This window comes from Haemaphysalis longicornis, unplaced genomic scaffold (assembly GCF_048455015.1).
Source record: "Haemaphysalis longicornis isolate Haplotype H1 unplaced genomic scaffold, Haemaphysalis longicornis Haplotype H1 scaffold_5, whole genome shotgun sequence".
Taxonomy (NCBI): domain Eukaryota; kingdom Metazoa; phylum Arthropoda; class Arachnida; order Ixodida; family Ixodidae; genus Haemaphysalis; species Haemaphysalis longicornis.
Window position 1 is genome coordinate 15,419,625 of NW_027526385.1, and position 22,880 is coordinate 15,442,504.

The 22,880-nt window shown below is 46.8% G+C and overlaps 1 long non-coding RNA gene across 1 annotated transcript; it reads left to right on the plus strand.

The window, feature by feature from the left end:
• Positions 1 to 870: 870 nt before the first annotated feature.
• Positions 871 to 21,442, plus strand: LOC144137904 (uncharacterized). The gene is made up of 3 exons (XR_013315758.1): positions 871 to 1,161; positions 1,321 to 1,441; positions 21,038 to 21,442. It is a non-coding gene; the product is annotated as an uncharacterized LOC144137904 (long non-coding RNA).
• The last annotated feature ends 1,438 nt before the right edge of the window (positions 21,443 to 22,880 follow it).

Genomic DNA, 22,880 nt, shown 5'->3' on the forward strand with positions numbered 1-22,880 from the left:
TAACTCCTACTTTCCACTTTTCCTAATACTTTGGAACACCTCGCCTAACGAAATCGCTGCATGCTCAAACCGCTCTGCTTTTCGCGAAACACTTAATCTTTACATACAGTAAATCATTTTTTTATCACTCACCAATCACATTTACACTCCGCTCACCAATATTTTGAACACTGTAAGTTATCATTCTGTTGCTCTATCTTGAGTGCAACGAATGATTCTGTCTGCCTTTCGGCCCACAATCCTTCTTTAGTGTATATGTTCGCCTTTGTTTATCCTTGCTTTGTTTTCTACCCGTCTCTGTGTATCATGTACGCAATTTTTTTCTCTCTTTGCTGTGCTTTGCGTTTGCTTGTAATTTTTACTCTACCTTGTATTCATTGGTGTTAACTGTGTGCTCTACTCAACTCGTTATTATCCCCCCCTCCCCCCCCCCCCGCTTATGTAATGCCTTCGTACAATAAATGACATGAAACGAAGGCTTGCGTTGCGCAAATACCGCGCCAAGACACCGCGATGTCTGTTCTAATCATTTAAACGCGCGCCGCTTTCCATGCGCGCTCACATACTGCTCCAAGATCAGCTCGTGCGAGTTTGATGTAGCAAGAAGCTCCAATGTAGTAATTTTCTTCCGCGACTTTGCCAGCTTGTCTAATGCCGCAGCATCTGCCGCATTAGTTGTGAAGATGAAATTCAAAACTCGCGCTTTACTCTCCTTCCAGGTATGCACTTGAGGGACAGTGAAAGTTTACTCGTCAAAAGTGTTTAACCTTTTCACTTTTGTTTAACTTTTACGCATGTGCTATTAAACATTTATTACAAGACTTACGTTTTTCTTAAGAGTTTGGTGGCTGGAGTCGGGGGTAAGAGCAAAGCAACAAGCACGTGACGTTTGTTTTCAGTTGTTCCCGCTGTCTCGTATGCCAAATTTGAAACTCTCGTCTAATACTGCGAGAAACTATGCTGTCAGTAATAGATAGTGAGAACAACAAACGCTTGTTGTTTGGTCTTAGCTAATTATGCGTCTGAAACATTGGGTTTGTGTTGTTGTCAATGGTGAGGACCGTTGGTAGTAGTGAGCGTCGTGTCGGTAAAGAAACAATGGAGGGAGAAGTAACTTGGAGCTTCTACGCAACATTCTTCAAGAGGACAAGAGATGACAAGGTGCGGGAGAGTGCTTCAGTACCTGAGCAAACTTCTATGTAGAAGACACCGACAGAACAACATTGTTTTTACGTTTTTTTTATATACCCGCACGCATGCTCTCCTATTTACCGTCATGGCCGAATTCGTGTTTGGTAGAAATCGTTTTTATCTTTGCAGGCAGAAAAAAAAAACAAAAAAAAACCCGAGTACCCGAGCTGCCGCTGGGTTTTGACCGACTGCCTTGGGTGTCATTTGGAGCTGGCGGAATGCGGAGTTGGCGTCCCGTTTTAGTTCGCAGGTAAGTAGGAGTGTGGGCTCCGAGTGCACGCAACTCCCATGCATGGCTTGGGATGTAATCCAGCAACAAAAATGTGTTGTAATGCAGTAGCCGTGAATACGAATATACCCTGCACGCGAGTGAGGCAGCGTGCGCGCTACAATTTCAGCGAGGTTATTTCGCAATGGCGACGTAGCGGCGCCGTGTGTTGTTTTTTTTTTTTCTTCAGGTCCCCAGGGTGCAACCCCCATTCTCCTCTGGCGGTACTTATTATAGAGTTTTCGCAGTCCGTCCGTTACGTTCGTTACAGTGTTTCCGGGTTGCCGGGACCGGTCTGCGCCTGCGCTCGCGGAAGGGCGAGGAGGCGTGGACATGGCGAAGGCAGGCGCGCGGAACTAATCCTCCTACCGCGACGAATGCCCAAGTGCCCAGACGGGTGCCGTTAAACACGCTAGCTACGTACACGACGGAACGGACATACTGCTAAAACTCTCTATTCCGACTCGGGCCGTCAATGTCGTACGTTTGTTGGTCTTCCCTATAGGGGTATTTCTTTTTAGTCCGACAAGTCGGATCCAACATGTCGGGTCCGACTTGTCGGTCCGACACGCGAGTTTATGTCGGGCGGCCGTTTTCTTTTGCGTTCGGGAGCAGGACCCCGACAGCAGTGTCGGGCCAAACACGTCACTTGAATCGAATATTGTGATTGGTTCGTCTGACCTTATAGTACTTTTTGTTTACGCTCAAACAGCTATTTTGGTAATTTGAGAAAATTTGAGTTTATTTCCCTCAGCATGGCGCGAATGTTGATCTCGCTAGACTTATCAGCCAGCTATGTAGACGCAAGCGCGTTGGAGAGCTTCCCATAAACCCGTGCATGCCCGGCGATGCTGCAGCTTGCCTCGGGCAGGGTCACTCTGGCTCGGGTTATGAAGCGGCGACGGCGCAAAATATATTCTTCCCGCTTTTCCGAATCTCATGCGGCAAGACTTCTTTGAAGCATACCCGCTCTCCCAGCGATGTAACATGCGTCCACGTACGTAGCAGCGCTCTATGATCACGCAGAAACAAGCTCTCGATCGTTCAGCGCATCGCATTCTGATACGGTGCGCACGGGCTGTCTATTTGCATCGTTGCGGCAAATGTTAGCGCTTCTTTCGTCAACTGCAATGAGCGCTGGTATTTTAAATTCTGCGACGCAGTGTACAAAATTTTGGTATGGGAATATCGGCAGCATGTCCGCATCTCTTAAACACATCTTTACGTACTCATTTTGCGATTACGCGCCTGTGGAACTACGGCAGCCAGCGATCGTATTCAGTAACTCGCAAAAACCGGAATAGTTCCACCTAGAGCCACTAAATAAAATTCATCTAGTGGCTCTAATTCCACCGACCGGTGCCGCGGTGTTTTCTTTTCTTCTTTTTTAATGGCGATGCCAGCTTTGATCTTTGTGTTCTACAACGAGATTACCTTTTCTGGACGACTGTACGAAGGCTCCCATCCAGGTCAACAGTTTTACGTAGTAAATAACTACCACAGAAAACATAGCTAGGCACATTTAAAGCTTTGCTGCATGTTTCAAGTACATTTGTTTACAGTTAATTATGCGGATTCCGACACTACAGATTTTGTTTGCAAATTAGCACAGGCTTAGAACCTGGTCTGGGGTTTGTAAAAATAGGCGTCCATACACGTCTACATATGGTGGCCATATACCAGAACGCATGAGCGATTCATACAGCAGAATGGAAGTTTTTTTTTTTTTTATCCCTCACAGGAGCAGGCCAGTACCACCACCTGCACTTACTGGGGGGTACCAGCCGTCTGGCCAAATTAATTTCAAAAAATTAATTCACATATTGCCTCCCACCCTCCCCGCTCCTTTCTTGCAGCCTGGGTTACTGCTTGTTCATTGGATCGGAGTGAATAGCTGACACTTTCCTCCTACTTCTAATGGCCCCCATGGTAGTGCCCTTGGTCTTTCCTTTAAATTTTCTGTAATGAATTATTTCCATTATAAATGAGCCTAGACAGGTTTCGCTATATACTGGCAATTTCACTATTTCTTATAATATCCCCTCCTGGAGTCATGTGTGGGCTACTGGGTTAAAACCGGATGACTGCAGTCTCCCTTCATATCATCAACAAAAAGAATCCACTCACTCTTTTTTACCCTTTTTCAGGAAAACTTGCCAGAAGCTCAGAAATGTACTCGTCTAGCTATTGTATAAACTACAGTCAAACTCCGCTACAACGAACTCCGCTACAACGAAATTCCCGCTTCAACGAATGTTTTTCGATTCCCCGCCCGCATCCCATAGGCCCCAATGTATTAAAACTCCCTCCACAACGAACCACTTTTTCTATTGTTCTCCCGGTTCAACGAAATTTTCCCGGGACACAAGTCACTCGATCTGCAACGGACTGAACCACTCTAACTAATTTTGATAAGTTCTAACAATGTAAATTATTAGTAGCAACATTTTCTCCGAACATCCGGACATCGAGAAGGTGCCGCTTCTCGATGTCCGGATTACCGGCGCCGACGGCGCTCAAAAGCGGCGGCGGAGGAAACGGCCGAGGAGGAGGAAACGGCCGAAGCATGGGCAGCTCTCGAGGAAGCCGGCATTGTTCCTGAGAACGTAGCATTGAGCGACTACGTAAATGCCGACGCGGACGTGATCGTCTACGAGGAGCTGAGTGATGCCGAGATCCTCAAGAGTGCTCGCGCCGCCTCCGCCGCCGCCGCCGATTCATCCGACGACGAAGAAGTCGGGCATGGTGTTCCGACGGTCCCGACGTCAGTGACCGCGTCGCAGGTCATGGACTCCTTGGACGTTTTACGTAGTTTCCTTGGCGCCCATGACGATGATGTCGCCATGCAGCTCCTCGCAGACTGTGAGCAGCGCATTCTCCCGTTGCTCGTGCGAAAGCGCAAACAGTAAAAAATCAGCGATTTTTTCAAGTTTTGGAAATAAAATGCTCCCAGAGTGTCGTGCATATCCTGTGCATATCCGTGACCACAAATTAAAATATAAACTCCGCGCTGTGATTTCACGTCGCCTGCTTTTGCGCGGATCTCCACGAGTACGACGCGCATATTACAACGCTGGTCTAAGCGCCGCGAGACGCGTTGTGACCGCAAATTACGATATAAACTCCGTGCTATAAAAAGGGTGCTATTTTTGGCAGAGCGAGCTCCAAGCAAGTTGGCAACATTGGGGCGAAAAGGTAGGTGGGAGATTTCACGACGCCAGTCAGACGCCTGCCCTGTTTTCTTTATTTACTGATTTTTCCGCGACAACGAAATTCTCGCTACAACGAAATTTTTCGCGATCCCCGTGAATTTCGTTGTAGCGGAGTTTGACTGTAGCAACTTGAGCTGAAGTCACATATAAAAACCAATGTTTCCTCATCTTGTCATGAAGCCGGTTTTATAAAGCATAAACTCACCGATACTCCAGCAAAAGTTAGATTACTTTTGTACCCTACTTTAATTTGATAGAAACTTCAGTGTGCCTGCACAGTCTCATACCCCTATAGAGGAAATAATATCGAATTGGTTGAAAGGCTCTAAGAAAGGCTGTTGACTTAATTTATTCTAAATATAAATACACAAATTATCTTTGTGAGATCATGTAAGCTTATGGGATTCAAATATTAGTCAAGGAGAAAGTTTTTGCATCTTACATTTCTTCACTGTTCAGAATTCTAATTATGGTCGCACGGATTCTGTTAATGAGCTCATGCAAACTGGTGCGATTGAAGCACTAGGGAAAAAAGAAGCCTTAATGCCTTAAATTTTTTGCTGTTGTTATGCTACAAACTTGGCCTAGATACAAGACCACGACATACTTCAAAATAATATTCATCATTACCATTTTCATTCTTTCACCCTTTCTACACACCGGTTGAAATTTTTTTTCCCACATGTATTATCGACTGGAAAAATACACCTGAACATATGTCTTGATTAATTTGAATAAATAGAAGCAAATGTTTAGTTTATTTTAACCTTTTGTTCTTTCTCATTGCTACCACATGTAGTATCCTGAACTGCTGGTATCTATGATCTTGTTCACACCTTTATGCCCCTCCTTCTTGGGCCTCTGGTTCGCAGTATGCACTTCAATAAAAATTTAAAAAATTAGTGACAAGGGCAGCTCGAGGTATTGAAGAAAAATTGGCCTCGCACTAATTGCAGAAGACTCACGGCAGAACACGACGTGTATACCCCACACAAAATAAAACTCGCCGATCAAATTTTATTTCAAAACAGAACAGCTATGTACAAAAACAGGTAGGCCCCAGAGATTTAATAAGCCTTAACATGAATTATTAAGCCTTAGTTATAAACAAAGCTGGCTATGTTTTGTTAAGAGCAGTGATGCCTCAATGAGTTACCAAGATCTAGTTCGTTTCCGTAATTTCTACTTATAACGTGGTCTTCTGTTTTGAAATGAAGCCTCTTTCGGCCAAAGTTAGGCAAGTAAGGGCACAACAAAAAGAGTTCCTTTGTTTAATGCTACCAAATGTACTAAGTATTACAGACTTGAAACACACAAGGTTAAGTGAACAACACTACATACAACAATAAGTTAAGTTTATGCAGACTTGAAAAACAAAAAAAAGAAATAAGCACTAGATGACGCTAAACTGCAGCACGGTTTATTGACATTTCATCGATAGGCACAGAACTCGTAATGATCAAGTAGTCCCATGCATGTTGAACCCTTTCATTTTGCACCATTCATATTTTTCTTCTCTTGGGTTCCTTAAATATAAATTGATACTTGAGCATCATCACATACACTATGTTCTTGCAATCAGTAAAAATTCTATGCATTCAACATCAATAAAATGGCTTAGAGAGAGAGAGAATAACTTTAATAGAGACCAGCGATGTTAGCCGAGCCGTCGGGCTGGCTTGGTACGCTAAATGAGAGAAGAAAAAAAAAAATGTGAAGATGAAAAGATGTCTTTTGATGCGGCCAAAATTTTCAATCACAAAACTTTGTCCAGTTCTGTGCTCTGAAGAAACTCCAAAAGAGCTTTGATTGCACGTGCAGCCTGACTGGGACCAGGCTATAAAACAAAAAGCAAAAATGCTCCTGTCGAGATTTTGGCATATTTTAAAGATATTCAGGAGGTCAAAATTAATACAGAGTGCTTTAATACAACGCACCTCATAGTCCAAGTGTAGCTTTGGTGCATTAAACCCCACAATCAATCAAATCAATGTAACCAGTTGAGAGGTAGAAAACACAGTTCATTTGGAGCGCCTTGCTTTATCTTTTTGCAAAAAAACATGCCCACTGCCAATAAAGCTCCAAGTTACTATAATGCCAATACCATCAAAGTACTCCTTATAAAATCAAACGCTCTTACAATCACAGCTAAAACAGTCAGTTTCCGACCGTTCTAGTGCCCTTTTCCACTTCTCCCTACGCTTGGCGCCAGACAGAAGACAAAAGTGCTACATCCGTTCATTTGTGCCTCTGCACCTGGAATGGCAGGTCGACACGCAGCCCAATCTAGGCATTCTCGAGCTCAGGACACCTGTCGGTTACTTTATGCACAAAGCGCAAGCACATGAGCTTAGTGCAACAGGGATGGTGTAGTGGAAGAACCACGCAAGGCAGACCGAGGCCATTGCTGCATGAAATGGGGCTGAAAGCTGTAATTGCGCGGGAGCCTTCCAGATGATGATAGTGATGTTAGATAAATGATTTGGGAAATGAATACTGAAGACATTAGCTCCACAAATGGCGTTGCTTGCTGCGTCAGATAGGGTGAACACAGTAAATGAAAAAAAAAAATCTGGAAAGAGTACGTAGAAACAATGAATAAGAGGGAGAATGAAATAAATCAGGAACATTTGAAAAAATGGCACTAGTAGGATAACAGATCTCAGGATCTCAAAGTTATAGAACGTCGACCAATCTAGAGCCTTTGTCCGTAGCGCAGTGTCAGCATGACTGCTACAGTTCACAAAAGGGATTCAGTTCTGAAAAGTTTTTTCGTAGCAATCGCACAAGAGTTCTTTTCGCTGTTTCGTGTTGGGTTGCATGCTGCGTGCAGTAGCACAAGAAATGACACATGTTCTCTTTCATAGAGTAAGGGCGTTCTGCATTCTGCAGCCCGTCCAGCCTCTGCATAAGCGTTTTGGAAGAGGGTGTTCACTTTGTGGAGTGATTTTTTTAGTTTACTTTCTGATCTTCTGCTGTTGAATGAAGCTAGACCCTCAAGCAGGTGGACAAAAGGCTGAAAGTTGGTACACTGAGTGGAAGAAAAATGAGAAGTGAGCAAATGGAGTGTTAAAGCCTGGAAAACCTTGATGTCATTAGCGATGGTCTTGACCGCTACCGCCTTTGACACTTCTGAAACCTCCACCAGTTGGTATACACTTGATCATTTATTTTTAAGTGTGATAGTATAACTGCGTGTTAAGCTTTCTTGCACAACTTCAACGTCATGTAAAAAGTCAACGAAAGAGGGCATGCCATGCAGTGAAGCTAGAAAGTTTGAATGTTATGCGGCAGAGCCAACTTTTACTGCTCAATTATTCCCAAATTTTCAATACTCGAAAACATTCAGCACTTTGAATGATAAAAGTGCGCTGCAAATCGAATAGCAAACAGCATTCGCAAGGTGTTTGAAATTTCAGAAATTTCCACGCCTCTATTGTATTTTTCTGTGTTTTGCGGGACCATCAAACAAATGGATGGACATTAGGAGAAGGCGCTTCCTTGGAAGCCAATGTCACTATACCACTTGATAAGGCACTTTCTAAACTCCCCAGAATTGTGTCAGGACTACCGACGCTGTGATCAGAAACTATGACCAGCTAGGGATAGCAAAACTTACGGACAGTACGAGTGAAGCTGATGCCGTTTACTACATGCTGCACTAGGCTGTTGCACGTTACTCTCCCAAGCTTCAGGTGGTTTTTGACGCCTCATCGCACAGTAACTCACCGAAATATTTCAACAACTTTGAAAGTGGACTGAACCTGACCTCCGATTTAGTCAGTCTATCGGCGTATGCAATGGGCTTTCGAATGCGTGGTGGTGCTATTTGCTTAGCTGCACCGATGCCATCTGCACGGTTGCATTTTGCCGCATGGGCCGCGGCGTTCCTGATGTGAAATGTGGTTCGCAGTGTGGTGTTGGCAAGAACGTTCAAGTGGACAGTGTGTTTTTTCGAGGGATTTGTGGGTTTGTGAATGCCTTGTTACAAGTAGTAGTCAGCATTGTTTTTGCATTGAAATTCCAGACTGCGCTGTGCACGCTTGCTACAACCGAAGATCCGAAGCAGGCCGCATAGCAAAAGCAAGCGTGTCGCTCTCTCTTTTTTTTTTTTTTTTTTTTTTTTTTTTTTTTTTTGCTGCTTCGGAGGCAAGGATAGAGCAGCGCTTGACGGCAGTCCGCCTTCATGCGACGAATTTACAATGAAGTTATCGATAATGGGACTAATCAGTACTGAATCTGTTGCACCCGTTTCGTTTCAAGTGGAAACGACGGGCCTTGAAGCTTTCACCTCACACTTTGTCACATGCTTGAAATATTGCGCAGTGCTCTCTGCACCGCTGTCCGCACCTATCTAACCGTTGGACAGGGGCTGATAACGTAGTCCGCCTTGCATTATCTCCATATGACCCCATGCATTGATTTTCTTATTTTTGGGTTGCTTCAAAGGACTGTGTCTCGAGTTAGGAAAATTTTTTCACCCAAAGCTGCAACAATATTTGATATGGTGACGGCGTGCGGGACGAGGCACTGGCTTTACCAAGCCACCCAGGCATGCTGCGCGCTTCTTGGGGAGTGCGAGAGACGGTGAGGTGCTCTGGCAACAGTGTTCTGGTGTGTTGAACGTATGACTGTCGTCTACCTAAGCTCCCAATGACGGTGAGCAATTACGCAGAGGTTCTGGGTGGAAGCAATCACGACATATGTATATAAAATTAGGTGCAGCCACGTCGACAAAGATTCGACCGAAATTTTTCAAGTGCTTTTTTTTTATGTAGACGAGGTGGAAATTATAAGCAAAACAAGATTATGGAACACGCTTTGGATACTGCAAAAACAGCACAGAGACAAGCGATAAACCATACTGCTCTAGTTTGTCAATCCATAAGTCTTCATCTCTGCGCTGTTCTTGAAGTAGTCAAATTGTATAGCCAACGTCAAGCTTTAGTGCATAAGCACAGAACGCGCTTGGTCACTAAAGAGCACTCGAAGACTACAAAAGAGTTGGATGCCCACAATTACCTGAAAAAAGGTTGCATTTCATGTACACGTATTCACCTAAAAACACTGGAAGTAGACAAGGCTGCGGCTGGATGCACAGTCGGGTTAGCCTCATTGATAAAGTATGCCGGCTACCTTAACAAATCGTGTTACAAGCATGTGCAAGGTATGAGGTGAAAGCTTTGACGGCCGTCGTCTCCACCTGAAATAAAATGGGCACGCCTGATTCGGTACTGATTAAGCCCATCATCGATAGCTTCTTTGTGAATTCGTTGCATGAAGTCAGATCGTCTTCAAGCACTGCTCTAGCTACCGCTTCAAAACAGAAAAAAAAAAAAAAGCGAAACGCTTGCTTTTGTTGTGCGGCCTGCTTTTGGATCTGCGGTTGCGGAAGTGTGAACAGCACAGTCCGAAATTTCGAAACAAAAACAATGCTGACTACTCCTTGTGACAAGGCATTCGCAAACCCACGAATCACGCAGAAAAAAACACTGCCCACGCGAACGTTCTTACCAACACCACGCCGCAAACCACATTTTGCATCAGGAAACATGCTGCCTGCACGGCAGAATGCAACTGTGGATATGGTGTCGGGGCCGTCGTGTAGGTAGCATTGCTGCACGGTCAAAAGCCCAGTGCATGCACCTTATTGCTGAACTCCCGAAGACACCAAGTGGCGCAAGGGTCGGATATCAAACAAACATTTTTAAAGGTTGGCATAAAACCGGTGGACACAGATGCATTGCATTTCCTGTGGTTTCAAGCAATACCAAAACCGGGTGTGCCACTTTCACCAGTTTTGACTTACTGTATGACCTGCATCCCTTTCAAAGTAATGGCTAACCCATTTCTACTTTCCGAAATGCTTCAACACCACTTAAACAAAGAGCAGTACCCTCAAACTGTGAGACATACACGGATGACGTGCTCGCAGGAGCTGGAAGCAAGAAAGCTGCCGTGAAGCTGTACAAAAATGCAACTGAAATGTTTGAAGCAGTAAAATGCTATGCCAGTGATTTCAACGTGACTCCCGGGCTACCATGCATCTCGGTTATTTGTCGGGTGTGCTGAAGGTTTTGCGATGTACGTGGGACCCGTGTGCCGACCACTTTAACATTCTGTCCATGTATGGATTGTATTCATGGCATAGAACCATTCACAAATTGGCCCATGCTACAAACAACGCCGTGGATATGTGACCCACTAGGGCGCAACGTGAAAACTTGGGAGTGTTGGTAAGCATGTTGAACCCTAGCGTAAACGACAGGACAAAGCAGCGCTTCGTGTGTCCTGTTGCTATCATACTGCGTCTTGTCATTTGCACTGAGGTTCAACATGAACCACTGGGAAGGGAGGGAGGAGGGGGGGGGGCTTTCTTCCTTCATTGTCCATGCCAAGGTCCTGTTCCACGAAGTGTGGCATAAAAACATTGACTTCAACACGCTACCTACCAACAGCACGGCGGCCTGGAAGGTAGCTAGACAAACTCCCTATCTCCCTGAGGTTCAAGTACCCCGGTACTACAGGTCGCAAACAAATGGAGGGAGGACGGACTGCTTTCACATTTCTGCTGATACCCATCCAATGGCATATAAGGCAGTTGCCTACCTCACCCTGGAGGGTGAAAACGGTACAAGATCGACAACTCTGGTAAGCAAACAAAGGGTTGCACCAGGCAAGGAAATTACACTGGCGACACTGGAACTGGTGGCATGCCTGCTCGCTGGTCGATTGTGTGGCTATATTTTGGAAGCCCTCAAGCAACAGCCATCAAACATCTACCTACGGACAGATTCAACAACAGCACTCTATTGGATTCATGAAGATGTTGGCTGCTGGAAGCAGTTCGCACGCAACTGAGTCACTAAAATTCAACGCCTCGCGGACAAGTGTGTATGTAGACATTATCCGGGAAGAGAAAATCCAGCTCGCGACATCCCAGCCATGCAGCTGGCCAAAAACGCACTGTAGCAGAGCAAAGCACTGTGGATTTGTCCCACATGCATATTGGGAATGAGTGGTTCCGAAAGCGATATACGATGAAATCGAACTAGGGGAAAGGAAGAAAATAAGATCATTTCCAGCGGCAACATTGCCACCTACTGAGTCGGGCGTGATCGATCTGGAACACTATGGCAAAATCTTAAAGCTAATCAGAGTCACAGCTCGGGTTTTTCACTTCATCGCTAGAACCAAACAACAAAGCAGCAAATTGGGACCCCTCATATCCGACGAGCTTAATCAAGCTGAACGATACTGGATATGTTGGGAGCAAAAAGGGATTCTCAAAAGAAGTCACGTGTGCCGCCCACGGAACACGAATTACTCCTGACTCCGCTTTAAGAATGTTCACTGATGATTGACAGTGCTGGCATTTGAAGAGTTCAGGGAAGACCACAACATAGCCAACTTTGGTGTGGCTTAAAGCAAACAACTATAACAAAAGCGTAAATGGGCATTTGAAAAGGTTTATGATAGAAACCATTTTGTGAACCTGGTGTGTAAACACTACTCACAGGAATATGTCATGACTGCATGATTACATTACAATAACCATGTGCTTCATTAGTAAAGGTACTTTTTCGGGTAGTGGTGCATGGAAGCTTTACCTAGCGCCTATACGCGGCATGCGTAAACAAGCAACAGCTGCAAGTGAAATGACCACGAAAACTAGTCCCAAACGGAAACAGCATCTCGCATGAAGCACACGTCACGTAACCAAACAGTGCTGAACGCGAAAAAAAAAAAGCACAGCCTGGACACACACTGCAGTTGCTGCACAAAGCACACTTGCCACCACATCACGCGGCCACTAGAATAGGCGAACTAGTGGAGCACTCATGATGCTGGTTTGGGAACGTTGCAGTCCGCCAGCGGCACTAAAGCACTGGGAACACCCTCACATTTCAAAACGCAGAAACACCGCCACACATCGCGACCAACTGCGCAGATATACAACGGGAAAGTTATGTAAAAGGTGCACCCCTCGGATGCGATGTGTTTCTTGCAGTATCGGAGCTAGCGGCGCCGCAGTTTCACAGACACACATTCAACTCCGGGAGAACTGCGACATACCACACACGGCTGATCGCGAGAGCCGAACTTCGACACATCAAACAGATAACAGCACGGCGTACACACTTGATATGAAAAACTTGCACTGTACACAAGCGCTGACCGCCACTGCGCGTTGCTTTCACTCACAGTGACCATATTTTGAACGTTATCGATGATCCAAGCGCGGAGACAGACCTTGACAGCTCGGAGCGCGCGAGAGCGGGGCCACGATGAATTTGGACTTATCGGTCGTCTCGCGCTAGCGATGAGCGCGACGTGCGTATCTCTACACACTTGATAGAGAACGAAAACACGTCGCACCACTCTGCAGACGCTGGAGCTGGTGCCTTTTCTGCCTCGGCTCCACACAAAGCGCAAACATTTGAAATAGACCAACGATAAACGCGTATCGCAGTACCGACTCAGGACCGCGGTGGTCTGTCGTAACTTCTGCAAGTCGTTGTCGTTTTTGATATCACAATCAAGTTGTGCGACGTACACCGTCCCCGCAGCTCGCCGCCGCCATGTTGCCGAAGGCCGATGGGCGGAGCCAACTCGAGTCGGATGGCCCAGCCGGACGGCTCAGCCGGATGAATTCGCTCGCCGAGCGAATTCGGCCTCGGCGTCCAACTTGGCCCGACAGGGCCTCCCCGACAGAGCACGACAGGCCCAGTCGTGCCATGTCGGGCTCTGTCGGACTGAAAAGAAACCAGGCTTATGCCCTCTGACCAATATTTCTTTCAGATTTTTTGCCATTTTTGGGACACCTAACCAGCCCTATGGAGTGCCTTGCTGAATTCATTTGATCAATGTGTCTCATTTTGTTATCTCGCTCACAGATGGCCATTTGGGGTACACAGTAGCTTGTTTACCGGCTTGTAGTGTCACGTTAGTGAGCATTCTAATTTCGTTGCTTTGTGACGCGCTGGCTTCAAAGCACGTGAGGGAAATAAGCTTTTGGAAGTCACGGTTGATGCAATCTAAATAGGGCTTTAAGGCATAGAAAAGAAATTCCCCGGGGGCATCGGTCTGCTTACGGACCTTGAATTTCATGTGAAAGCATTATGGCTTTCCGGTCCAATACTTGTATGAAATATCTCTTTACTACCACATTATGTTTGCATCGCTTTTTCTTGCTTTCATTTCTTCATCTGTTGCCACGGCAGATTGGCGACACTTGGCGCAGCAGCTTCCCCTAAATGGCTGCTCTCCGTAGCAAGGGGGCACCTGTTTTACTTGCGCTTACCTGTCACGTGATATGACATCAGGGCCATGTGCTTTTTGCAAACTCTGGCTGCACCACTGGCTATGCTACGAGGCAGTGCAGTACAGTATAGCCCACTTATAGCGAACCCCATTTTAGCGAAATCCCGGTTATAATAAAGAACAAATCTTCGTTTCCCGTCACCGTTTGTATACATTGATTTTATGTCCAGATATAGCGAAAAACAGATATAACGAACTGATTTCCGTTTCCCGATGTGTTCGCTATGCGCAGGCTGGACTGTACTCTGCGCGTACTCAGGAGACCCGGTTTCAGTTCTCACACGAACTTAAATCTTTATTTACATACATTTTACTGTGGGGCCCGTCCTCTAACCATACAAGTGCTAGATCAGTGTATCTTTGCACAATGGGGAACTTTAAGGCGAACTGGACAGAATTTTTATCTTGGCCAAATTTATTTTCAACGTAAAGTACGTGCAACCAAACCAACTTGGACATGACTGGCAGCCCTGTGAAATGCCTTGTTAATCAGTTAAAAACTTTGGAAATAGCTCTGCCGCAAACGACGCTGCACCTGCCAGTGGATTGTGCCAACTGCTTTGAAGTGGAAGGGACATTGCGGCCGGCCGGGTGCTTGCTCCTCCGGCCAGCCGGGAAAACCAGGGTTGAGTGCCGCTCAGTGCTCTTCCCCTGGGGCTGCTGTAAGCGGCAGTGGTTGCGTGCAGGCTTGCTCCGGCTGGCCGGCCGCTTACTTGCTGGATGCAACGTCGGCTCAGCTCGGCCGTAATGACCACGCTGTCCTCAATTTTGGTTTCAAGATTGCCCATTTTTGATGGTTGTTCGTGCCAGGCAGGCGTGTATGTCAGCTATCACATTTTGCTACTCGCTGTCTCTTTAGGCGCACTATATAAAAATTTTTAGCGCAGTTGGCGTCTAAAGCTTTTGCCGTTGAGAAATCTGTACACAATTTCAGCAACCTGTCGAAGTAATTTAAGCCTGTGGGACTTCTGTTTCCCTTGCCGTTGCCAACCTGTTCGAACATTCTGGACACATTGGGGAGGGAGACCATTGAGGACTATAACAAGCCCTAACAAGCAGTCGCACCCTTCAAAACGGTCACCTCTTGCACTTATGGCTGTCACCGAGCAACAAGATACTGCTGCACTGGGAAAGCTGCAAGCACAACAGAAGTTAATAAAGGCATGTTTAGGGCCTAGTTGGTACAGTCTTGAATTCGATAATAACGTGCGCTGCATATTTGGACGGGAAACACGGGCAGTGAAAAAGACAAACCATACGATGGTGCGCAAACTAGCAACTGGTTTATTGAAAGCTTTATCGTTATTTATAAGCATGCGATGGTGAGTGTGCATTAATAGGGTAAACATGATATCTTCGTGCGCGTGCGCTCATGTGCAATGGGACTTTTCTTTCATCATTTTTATCTCTTTTTCTGTGAGCCCTATTGTGGGCACGCTGATACATTTCTCAGGTTCCACACACAGCATACTGGAGGCGTCAATCACTTCCCGAACCCTTCGGTCCTTCGGGCGTGACAGCACACTTGCTTGCTTTAGCTTGGGTTCACATCCGCATTTTGAGCAGTGGGCTGCAAGGTGGCCTGGCGATTGTAATTGATTACAAGCATTGTTGTGCCCCCGCAATCTTTCATTTAAACATCGGCCCGTTTGTCCAATGTAGGATGCGCCGCAGGGAAATGGAATTTTGCAGACAACTCCAACTGCGCAGTCGACAAATTTGTTGACGTGCTTTACGCCACAAGATCCCTGCCCTTGTGCGTGTTGGTTTTGTGTTGGTTGGTTCTCAGCGCCTTCAAAACTAAAGGCAACGTGCAAGAAAGTGAATCTTGCACGATTTTTCCAACTACACCAAGGGGTGTTTGAGCCAGTTCTCACCTCAAATTGGGGAGCCTTGTGAGTGCAGGGTTGAAGATTCGCTTAATTGATGGAGTGAACGTGTGTGCACTGTGTTTGAAAAGTGGTGCCATTGGGATGATAGTAAGTTTGGAATTGGAATGCACAAGCAACTCCTTAGTTGTATTGATGCCTGGTCGTTCTCATGGTGTATTCGGAATAACGTTCCGAGCAAAAGCATCGTTATCATGAAAAGCATTCACTACAAACCATTGCGGCACACAAAAGCATCACGGCATTGCTATGTCTTTGATGCTGATTTGATTGATTGATTGATTGTGGGGTTTTAGCGCGCCAGCGCAACACAGGCAATGAGGCACGCCGTAGTGGAGGGCTCCGGATTAATTCTGACCACGTGGGGATCTTTAACGTGCGCTGAAATCTCGTACACGAGCGTTTTTGCCTTTCGCCTCTATCAGAAAAGTGGCCGCCGTGGCCAAGAATCGAACCCGCGTCCTCGTGCTCAGCAGCACAACGCCTTAGCCACTGAGCTACTGCGGCAGGTGCTATCTTTTTGAGAGCCTGTGGAATTAAAAAATGTCATTTGATGGCGCTAACCTGGCAGGTCTTTGCTTCAGCTGTACTTCGGACTATACACGTCGATATCATTTGTGTAGCTTCTGAAAACAATGTTTTGCTTTTTGAAGTATAAGTGAAATTGCAAAGTATTTTTAATTTTTGGATGTCGTTATCTGGAAGCTACTGCTGTCGGCACTCCGGCGGCGACAGGGTCGCATGTTCTCTCAAAGCAGCTTTCAAAAGCACATATCTGAATGGCTTCTCGAAAAACTGAAAATCAAGCTTTGCTAAATTACTTCAGGTACGCTTTTGTGACGGTTTTTTTTTTTTTTTTTTTTTTTGTCAAATTTCCAGTTTTCGAAAAAACATATGAAGTTCAGTCTTGGCTGGTCTGGAAGCACACATTTGTCTATCGAAAAAGAAATGTGAGAGGAGTGTAGTATTTTTAGCTTTTATCGCCCCCAAATATTTTCTATTTTTAGATCGACCAGTCGTGGAAGTTGCCACTCAGAAAACCGGTGCCGAACTGATATTCTTGTGTGATAAACACTTTTGAATCAAGTATGCATTTCAAAATGTGTATTCAGTACTCGGGCAGAAAACTGACGGCACTACTTTATTCTCTTCAATGTTTATATTAGGAAAGCTGTTCCTTTTCCCATTTCTTTTAAAGGGAGGACTTATTGCCTGATTGCGAGAGAAGTAAACCTTTCTAAAGACTGTCCTTCTTGTCGTGGTAACTCACTAGCTAAAGCGTTGTGTTGCTGAGATGTGGGTTTGATCCCGGCCGCAATGGCTGCTTTTGAGATGGAGGCGAAAAGTTGAAACGTGTGTGCGTTGAAATTTCAAGGGCGCAAACAGCAACCCCAGGTGGTGGTCAAAATTAATCCGGAGCCTTCCTCTATGGCGCCCCTCATAGCCCAGGGATAGGTTGATCGTGTTAAATCCCCATAACATACCTGCAAGGTTTCCCGAATTATCCGGGAGATTCCCGGATTTTGATGGTCTTTTACGATTGTATGGTCGAAACAAAACTCTCCCGAATACACACCACACCCGTGTTTGGTTTAACCTTTCTCCCAGTCTAGTCACATTGCGCTGGAGCTACCTGACAAGCCAATCACGTCCTACACCACTGGACATCGTAATAACTTATAAAGCATAGTTGTCAATGCATGCAAGTTGAACTGGTCAGTACCACAAAAACTGAATGCGAGAGGCAGTTCAGCATGGTGAAACGAAATTGCGCCCAGTTCCGAGCATCAAGTTCTGGCACAATCCGAGCTAAGTCGCGTTCTTTTGGGGAAGTGTAGCAGGAACGAACATTGTTATGCTCGACAGTATTCCCAGGGCTTCTTGAAAAAGGCGGCGTCAGCCGCATCGAAGATTTAGCAGCTGACCAGTGGTGTAGCTTGTTAGTAGTTTGGACGAAACAGTTAAGCTCCTACTCTGCTGTAACTAAGTTAGAAATGCATGTAAATGTAAATTATTCCATTCTGTTGCTACGCGGCGAACCTGGCAGGTATGCTATAATTTTTTATAAAGACTGTCCGTCAATTTGGCAAAGCCTTAATTCACGTCCATTCCTCTAATGCACCTTTTGAAGGGGCCATGCAGACAAAAGTTCGTTTTATTCGAAAGATTTCGTGTTTTATAGTGCCCCCAGTGCTTGTCTGGAAGCAATTGATGCTTTATTCACTGGAAAATTAACCAATTTATGCCAAAATTTTGATTCTCCCGTTAAATCGTGTGTTTTCAGCACGTCTGCAATCACACCACAAGAACAGGTTTTCAAGCTGCTGTGGAGCCCTGTTTACCGTTAGTCAACCTAGATTGCGCCAGCATACCGCGGCAGGCTGTTTTCTGCCTTTGCTTTGTTTTTACCAGTATTTGTACCTAGCTTGTTTTTGTTAAGGTAGAAAATAATCTTTTGTGAAACATTGTGTAAATATGGTCACGTAAGACATCGTCGCTCATGCCAATCGGCCAGTGTTACGCCAAGCAGCAGACTTGTTTTCAGTGAGAACAACAACAAAATTGCCGTGTATTTGTATTTACACTGGTATCGGGTCAGTAGCCACCAGGCACATAATCTGTTTGACTGGAGGTACTGAAGTGGCGCTTCTTGAAATCTCGCTGCATGCCGTCAGCTGACTTGTGCTTGCGTGCAGAAGCAGATTGTCGACGGCGGTCTTTTTCAGCCATACGCTTCGTGCTGGGAAGCCCAGGGTTGAGGTCCAGTTCCTTCGGAATGGCAGCTGAGGCTCTTTCGTTGCCTGTGTTGAACTCCAACACCGCCTCAGCCACAGCAGCTTGCACGGTGAACAGCGACGCGTGCTTCTCCTTGGGTGCCAGGGCCCATATCATGGAGTGGAGGGACTCGTTTTAGTTCTGCGTTTTGCCTTGCAGGCAGCGCTGCAGGAGCTTTTCGTCCGAAAGGCGCTCGTACACAGGGAGAAGAGCCTTGCACACGTGAGGTGGCAGGTTGTATCTGTGTTTTGGTGCGGGCTCCCCCTTCTCCTTGGCAGCGTTCTACCGGCACCATGAGTCCGGGCCTGGTGGGCACAGGCTGTGGTTGGACGTGGTGTCGTTTGAAGTGATGTGGTGGTAGGTGGCCATCGCCGCTTTGTGCATGGCCCTGACGATTTCAAAGCCCAGCCGTAATACGAACTCAGCTTAGTGACAAGGTCGCCAGTTAGCCGACCCTTGCCACCGAGCCTCTCAGATGCTGAGCCCGTACCTTTTGCAAGCAGGTTGCGCAGGGAGGTTCCCATCCTCTTCTTCACATGATTGACACAGTCTTCCTTGGTAATTGGAACAAAACCGTACACTTTGTCATCCACCAACGCCAAGTAAATGCGGCTGTCACCGTCTGACAGAATTGTGGTGTACCTCAGGTTGTGCCGCTGCAGTGACCTCTCAAAGAGGATGAGACTGGCCTCCACCACCTCCATCTCACCAGCCTTCTTTTGAGTGTTTTTTTGACAGACGTGATTGTCTTTCCAAGCCTGGTAAGCAGGGTGCCTACCTTTGGCCCGCGCTCGCACCCCCCAGCACAAAAGTTGCTCAAGACGACGAAGTCCAGAACTAATCCCGTAAAGAGTTCGATGACCACGCCGACGCCAATGTGAGACGAGTGGCCTCGCGTCATCCAGGACTCGTCATATGTAACAAATGTTACCGGGGTTCCCCAGTTGCAGGTCGTCGTACAGCTTTCTCACTGATTGCGCACTTGTGGCCATCACGTTGTCAGCAGCACAAGTCGCAGCGGGCGCAAGCTTCTCCTTCACGTAGCCTTGCCACGTTTTGGTGTGCAGCCCGCGGTGAGAAATGTTCATTGTAGCGAACACATCGATCAGCGCGGTTTGGCGATTTCCTGTCGTCTGCATCGCTCGCGCGGCGAGAACATTCACGACAAACGGATTCACCTTCTTATCACTCTTCACGCGAGGAGAGCTCCACTCCGAGGCAATATCACCGCACGTCGCACACGCGATTACCATCTTTATGGAAAGGCCGTACGCCCGCTCGCCTGTTGTAAATGGCACGCTGTCACCGCAAACTCTGCACTTCACAACCGACAGCAACATGTTGACGCAGTCCAAACTTGCAATCGTGAAGCTGCTCTCGTCAGTTGGTCTGGGAGGAGCGTCGTCTGTGCTAGTGACCAAGTTTGATTTCCGTTCAGTTGCAGGAGTTGGAGAGAGCGCTTTCAACTGTTCTCGGGCAAACACCTCTCTCTGCAGCACATCTTCGTATTGCAGCATTACTGTGTCGCGTCGAATACGCCCGCTTTCCGACGCATTTCCGCTGGCTGGTGGAGCCGTTAGGCCTACCTCGTCAACGAAGGTTTCTGCGCAGCTCGGCGCGGGCAGCGCGTCAGGCCCGGCGCTTTCCTCTGCAACTGCAGGACACTTTTGGAAGTTGTACACTGACCGCTTCCTTTTTTTCCCGAACTTGTGTCTTGTAGCAAACTTTCGCTCAGGGTTTGGCATCGCTCTTGGCTTGTTGTGCGAACACGATAAGCAAGATGGAGCCGCCTCGGACGCGCTCGCTACCACAGCAGACGACGCACGTACTAGGCTCTACCAATCAGGAAGCAGCATTTGGTCACGTGCTTTCGTTCAGCGAATAGGATTGCCAGTTGTGGGGTTCTTTTGGCACCGTTTTTTTATTCAACCAATGGCTACACGGAGGCGTTTGGGGCAGGAAAATAAAGAAGAAAAGGCGCTCTTTGAAACGGTACCGATGTAACCGCGATCCGCCATGCAGGTCGACCGCCACACCAGGTGAAAAACTCGCCGTTTTCGCACCGGCTTCAATGAAAATTCAGCTCCCACGCGCGTTTTAAATCAGTATCTTGTTGTAAATACTGGTTCACGAGTCACGAAATTTCGAACACAAGTAGATTAATAGTTGCAGAATTCGAAAATCTTGTTTCCAAAAAATCGACTTTTTCGCGATTTGTGGGCCGCTAAGACCTGTGTCCCCCTTTAAAAGTGGTGTCAGTATGATTCTAACAAGGCAGTCTTTCAAATGAACCAAACTTGTGTTTTGTCCGCATGTCCCCTTTAATGTAATACGTTGGTCTAACAGCAGTGTTGTTGACTGTAACGTTTTCCCTGCAGGAAAATTTTCTTTGGCTGAGTGAAGTGGACTGTTCCACATTCAAGGAGACGACGGGAGGCATTCTTCAGCGACCATTAAAAGGCAAGAGTGCCTACTGTTGCTCGAGTCGGTAAGCTTCCCACTCCCCACACTGCTAAGTGCTGCGAAGCAAGGTGGGTGGGTGACATTTCTTGAACAGCCTGGCTACAACTGACGCACTTCACATTATAATGTGCCCGGAACGGGCTTTTGGTGCGTGCCAGGCGCATGTGCCCAGCGAAACACTGCTTAAAGGCAGCCAGTGTTTCAATGAGCAGTCGGGAAGATGAATTTTGGTACCCTCTGTTGCCACGGTCGGGCGTATTCAGCAACCAGGAGCAGTTTTCCTTCTTGTATTACCGTAATTACCCGATTCTAACGCGCACCTTTTTTCCGGAAATATAGGTCGAAAAATCGCATGCGCGTTAGAATCGGATACGAAACCGAAAGTGCTGAAACAACGAAAATTTCGTCTTGCCCATTGGCGCCAAAGCTTTTGGCAACAATTTTTCGGACGCAGGAAGCATAGGCGCCCAGTCTTTTCAATCGGCGTTGACACAAATCGTCAAATCGTTCCACTTGTGCAGTTGATAACAGCAATGGCGGCAGCGGCTCTCACGCGTTCAAAATGAGTGGTCGGCTGAAGCGTGCGCCTCTGGAGAAGTTCGCAGGATGGGCGTGCGAGGCATGGGCCACGATCCCATCGATCATGGTTGAACGTTCGTTATGAAGTGTGGCATCGCGTACGCGCTTGACGGCACCAAGGACGAGATGTTGTGGTCAGCGGAGAGCCACGAGAAGGGAGATGGGTGAGAATACTTCGAGAAATAAATCGCCCGTTTATCTCGCATTCGTTTTTCTTGCTCGGAAAGTTCCGTGCACGTTACAATCGGAAGTGCAAGTTTTTTCTGTTTTTCTGCCAGGAAAACAGGGTGCGCGTTAGAATCGGGGGCGCGTTAAAATCGGGTAATTACGGTATGTACGTATAATGCGGAATATAGGTCGAGGCGGAATATAGGTCGACCCCCTTACCTTGTAGCCGAAAAATGCAAAAAAAAAATAATTAGGTACCAACCATTGTTTTTTATTGAGACCAACTTGTTTCGTCTCAGATTACTCATTTAAAACTGTCTGAAGTATCGTCGGACGACTGCTTATGGCTCGCTGTCGTCCACACAGCAGGTCGTCCTCGGTGCAGTCCAGGGAATTGCTTGTGCAGCACTTAAACACTCGCAAGACCATGTCATCGTGAAGCGAGTGCAAAGCATGGGACACTCGTGTGCAGACCGGAGCGACAGCCAGTCTGTGCTGGCGGTCAGCAAACATCTTGGGCTATCCATTCGTAGAGACATCGCATGACGCTAGCGGACAAAATTTGCCCCTTTGTACAGCAGCACAGGTGCACAGAGCAGCGCCCATGAAACGAGGCCTTCCGACCGTTGCATACCGAGAGCTGCCCCTTCAGCTAACGCCACTAGCAACACTTCTTTTAGTGATACTGAACTGGGTAAAGGCGGACACATCATTGGCCTTGGAAAACCCCCAACTTTTCTTTTCAACGCTGCTGTAAACTGGCACCAAGTGCCTAAACTCATTTTGAGCAAGAAGAAAATAGCACGCACACATTCGCCGACAGCGAGAGAAGCAACAAAATAAAGATGGTGGTGGCGATGGTGCCTTTGGGGTTTGGGTGGGCTCGATGGGCTGCCCGGTCGCCAGATGACAACTGCCAGTGACTGCAATATAGGTCGAGGGGTGACTTTTCGTCAAATTTTTCTGTAAAAAATCTCGACCTATATTCCGCATTATACGGTAGGCCCTTCA